The 4,758-nt window shown below is 49.9% G+C and overlaps 1 protein-coding gene across 4 annotated transcripts in view; it reads right to left on the bottom strand.

Annotated features, from left to right (window-relative positions):
* Psen1 (presenilin 1) overlaps nucleotides 1–3,369 on the bottom strand; it is an 80,436-nt gene extending 77,067 nt beyond the window's left edge. For 2 of the 4 annotated variants that reach the window (XM_004624844.2, XM_023703383.1), the window contains exon 1: nucleotides 3,263–3,369. The gene's annotated coding sequence lies outside the window, so the exon portion shown is untranslated. Of the gene's footprint in view, nucleotides 1–1,762; nucleotides 1,852–2,727; nucleotides 2,787–3,262 lie in introns of all 4 variants that reach the window. The other 2 variants (XM_023703377.1, XM_023703375.1) reach the window with 2 other exon arrangements.
* Between the last annotated feature and the right edge of the window lie 1,389 nt (nucleotides 3,370–4,758).

Raw genomic sequence — 4,758 nt, 5'->3', positions numbered from 1 at the left:
CCTTGTGCTTGCCCGGGAAGCCCTTATTCTACTGAGCCATCTACCCGGCCCCGATGCAGTGCAATTACATAGCAAATGCTGTTCCACTTTTTCATGGAAGAGTGTTTTTATATATTCTTTACTAATGACTACTGGAATTACGTTTAAAAAAATTTTTAGATGGACATACAACCCAAAAGAAAACGTATGCAGGAGAACCTGTGTAGGTTACACATACAGTGCACTTCCCATACACTTGAAAACCCTGGGACGTCATGGAACCAATGTCCCAAAGATATCAAGCTACAATTGTACTTTTCTCCAGTGATGTTGGGATTGTCCTTGACACTTGCTGGGCCTCAAGCAAGGCACAACCCACTACGCCCACTAACCTTTGGTCCATGCCATCTTAGCTGACCTGGTACAGGCAGAACTATGCTTGTGCGGTTGGCCTTTCCTTCTTGTACTTCTGCTGCTGTTCTGAGAAGAGCTTACCTTGTGTAGCCTCTGCCCCCTCAGCCTGAGCCCCAGAATAAAATATGCAAATGAAATGCTCCCTGCTGATCTACATACCTACACCTTGAGGTACAGCTCCAAACTGAATTTGTAGAGTTGCTGTAGCAACTTGTTTTAAAATAATGGTAATGCTGACTCAGACGATGCAATTAAGATGACCTAAGGTAACCCCAGAATCCCCTATCTGCAGCTCTCAGAATTAAATGTGTTTAGAATTCAGATTTTTTTTTTTTTAATTTAGTACTGGGTCTACGGGGTCTCACTACACAGATTGAACTTGTAGTGATCCTCCTGTTTTCAGCCTCCCAAGGGCTGGAATTACAGGTGTGCGCCACCAAGCCCAGGCAAGCCAGGTCTCATCTGCCATCTGGGGCAGGGCCAGCACTGCATGCCAGGAAGAACCAAGCAAGCGCTTTAATCCGCTGAGCTATCTGGCCGGCCCTAGAATTCAGAATTTCTTGAAGGTAATATAATGTAAATATGTTATACAGAGCTTCCACAGAGGCTCAGGATCACCAAATGAAACATTAAGTTTACAAGTGAAATAATTTATATATAGGTTCATGTTAGAGTTCTGCCAAATTAGCGATGAAACACTTTGTAGTTTGGGGATTCTGAGATTTCCTAATTATGGATATGGGACAATGGTCCTATATTTCAAACTCTTTTCTTTCTTTTAGATGGGGTCTTGCTAAATTGCCCAGGATGGCCTCCAACTCTGAGCTCAAGTGATGTTCCTGCCTCAATCACTACAGTAACTGGGATTTCAGGCATAGCCACCATGCCCAACTTAAATTCTCAGTTATAAAGACTTCTTCCCAAAAGATTCATTTATCCTCCATTGCCTAAATTCTTTTGTTTTGGATAATTTGTTCTTTGTGGGTTTGAGATGGGGTCTCACTATGTAGTTCAAGCTAGCCTTGGACTCACTTATATAGGCCAGACTGGCTTTGAACTTGAGGCAATCTTCCTGTCTTAGTCCCCCAAGTGCTTGTATTATAGGTGTACATCACCACACCCAGGTGCTTTGGATCAATTTCAACTGTAAAAGCCACTGTGAAAACTAAACATTAATATTCTTTAATCAAAGCCAGGCATGGAGGCGCACACCTGTAATCCCAGCACTTGGGAGGCTGAGGCAGGATGATCATTGCAATTTTGAGGCCTGAACTGCACAGTAAGACCCAGTCTCAAAAGACCAAAAAATAAATAAAAATAAAAAAAACAACGGGAGCAGAAGAAGCCTCTTTTGTTAGCAAACACTCACTGGGTTTCTTCCACATGACCAGACATTGTAATGGGTGCTGGGGATACTATGGAATCAGATATGTTTCTGTTTACAGGAGACTTTACTACCTAGAAGGGAGCACAAGTAATTTTTAGAGTAAATCGACTGCCCATTGAAATAAAAATGTTAGCTATATTAGGTTAAATATTTAAATTACTGTCACCTGTTTCTTGTTACCTTCACAAAATGTGTTTATCAGAAAACTTAAAATTGGGGCCGGGGAGATGGCTCAGTAGGATAAGCGCTTGACTGGCAAACGCAAGGATCTGAGTTCAATCCCCGGTTCCGCAAAAAAGAAAAGAAAACTTAAAATCAGCTTTTGGGGCTGCAGATGCAGCTCAGCGGCAGTGCTTGCCTAGAGTGCGTGAGGCCCTGGGTTTCATCCCAGCACCTCAAAGAATAAGTAATACAATCATCTGTGGCTGACCATGTATTTGTACTGCAGCGTTTCAACATTTTTGGTTCTTTCTGTTGCACCAGGGCTAATATTCCAAATCTCTTGCAACGTCTTCCTTCCTGAAGCTTTTCTCGCTCCCTCTCTGCTCCAGTGGCAACTTCACTATTGCCTTCCCACCACATTCATTGTCACCAGCTGTGCCCACAGCCTCTCTCACGGTCACCCCTCTCCCTCAGGCGCAGCCTCCATCACTCCAGCACCCACTCGTAAGTCCGCCTAAAGGGCTGCCTGGAGCTCGCTAGTATCAGCCCCTGCGCATTTTCACCTGCTGAGACTACAAAAGTGGTAGTTCCTAGGCACTTCCTCTTCCCTTCTTCAACTTATTTCTGAGACACTGCATCACACGCTCTAAACTTAGCTCCAGTCACCTGTACACTTCATTCTACTCTCAACTGGCTGCCGCGTCCTGCTCATGTTCTCTATCTGTGCCTCAACCAACAGCCCAGACCAAACTCACTGCATCTCAGCTGAATTATGCAGAACTCACCTGATTCTCTGATCTTGTCCTGCCTCCACTACCAGACTGATGCGCCCCCAAACAAAGCTCTGGCCGCAGCAGCGCCACACATTTGAAACGGATGAGAGGAAGAAAAAGCAAATACTGAAGACACAGCCATGCCTGGGCCACGCAAACATCGCGACTGTCCCGACCCAAAGACAAGCACCGGACGCCGCCTCCGCGAGCCGCCGGACAAGGGCGCTCTAGGGCGCGAGCCGCGGCCCCGGCCCAGGCCACTTCCTCTCCGCTCCCCTTGTCCGGGGCTCGGCCGGCCCCAGGAGCACCTGCGCCCCCAGACGCTGGCTCCCCCCGGACCCCGCCCGACGCGCGCCGACCGCGGGCCGCCCCGTCCCGTCTCCGTGCGGGGGTCGCAGGTCTCCCCCGGGCGCGCCCCGCCCCTCGCCATCGAGGACACCAACACCGGCTCCGGCCGGGGCGACTAAGGGCCAGGCCCCGCCCGCGGCCGCCAGGGCCCGCGCGGAAGCAGGGATGCCCCCTCCCGCCCAGGCTCGGGACCACGCACCTCCCGTCCCCGCCGGCGCCCGCTCACGGCACAGGTCCCTCCCGGCGCCGCGGTGCTGCTTCCGACGGGAAATCTCAGCCCACCAGCTGCCCGGCCCAGGCCCCGCCCTCGCAGCCGCCTCCGTGTCGTTACTTCCGGCGCTGGCGCCGTTGGCCGCGGCCCAGGAGGGGCGGAGCTTCCGGCCGGCGCAGGCGGAGGGCGGGGCCAGCACTCCGGCCTCCTGGAGGTGGCGCTGGGCCGGGCGCGGAGCTGGGGCTGCCGCTGGGCCGCGGGGGAAATTCCCCCGTGCACCCCACAGGTAAGCGCCCTTCCTCCCCGCAGTGCTGACGCCGCAAATCCAGCCTTCTCTCAGTTCCGGTGCAGCTATTTGTAGTCAACTAAGATGAGAATCACAGGAATGCTGGTTAAAATTGTAAATATGTGCTGCCCTGCACAAATCAAAGATGCTCCTGAGGGGCCGGGGAGATGGCTCAGTGGAATAAGTGCTTCCCTGGCAAGCGCACAGACCTGAGTTCAATCCCCGGTTCCGCCAAAAAACAAACAAACAAACAAAAAAAGATGCTCCCGAGGGCCCGGCGAGATAGCTCATAGGTCTAAAGCACCTGCTTATTAGGCAAGCTCAAGCAAGCGCAGGGACCGCGGTTTGATCCCGGGCACCACATGCCTACCCCCCCACACCCCGCCTCCCCGCCCAGAGGGCTGAGCCGGCCACAAAAAAACAAAACTATTGCTGGTGCACCTGAAAAGCTACATCTTCACTAGCTTTCTGGGCTCTAGGGCTCCAAATTCGGGAATCAGTTCTCCTAGATAAGAAACTTTTGAAAGCTTTAAAATGTGTCCATTGCTCGTAATTCCCAAACCTAACACCTGGTTCATAATAGACTGTTCATTTCTGCAACTGCTAGCTTTTGTCCAATTGTAAAGCCACTACCTATAATTAAGTAGCTCACCACATTCATCTGAAAGCTACAAGAAAATGAATTCATACATCACACCAAATGAAAAGTGTTCAAGCTCACAGAAAACTGAAAATGAAAGTTAACGACAGTATCTGAGCAAATTACATTTTTCTGAAATTATTTACTTTCCCAGGCTACCTCTCTACATTCCAGAACACCAATTCCAAATCCCTCTTCCTGCTTCCAACACTGTATCAACAGATGACATTAACTCTATCACCCAGTAGTTTCACGTTGTGACCCTTTCCTTAAAGTGGAAAAAATAAACTAGGGAGAGACTTGAACAACCAGAACAAAAACACTTTTAAAAGTCCTGGTCATAGGGGCTGGTGAGATGGCTCAGTGGTCTAAAGCACCTACTTAGAACAAGCTAAGCTAAGCAAAGCACAGGGACCACGGTTCAATCCCCCAGCACCACATGCCAGCCAGCCCCCAGCACCACATGCCAGCCAGCCCAGGGGCTGAGCTGGCCACACACACACACACACACACACACACACACACACACACAAAATACATAAATAAATAAACAAATAA

The sequence above is a fragment of the Octodon degus genome, unplaced genomic scaffold (genome assembly GCF_000260255.1).
Source record: "Octodon degus isolate 3935 unplaced genomic scaffold, OctDeg1.0 scaffold00007, whole genome shotgun sequence".
NCBI lineage: Eukaryota > Metazoa > Chordata > Mammalia > Rodentia > Octodontidae > Octodon > Octodon degus.
Note: the sequence above shows the minus strand (reverse complement) of the source record. Positions and strands in the feature narration are given on the sequence as shown.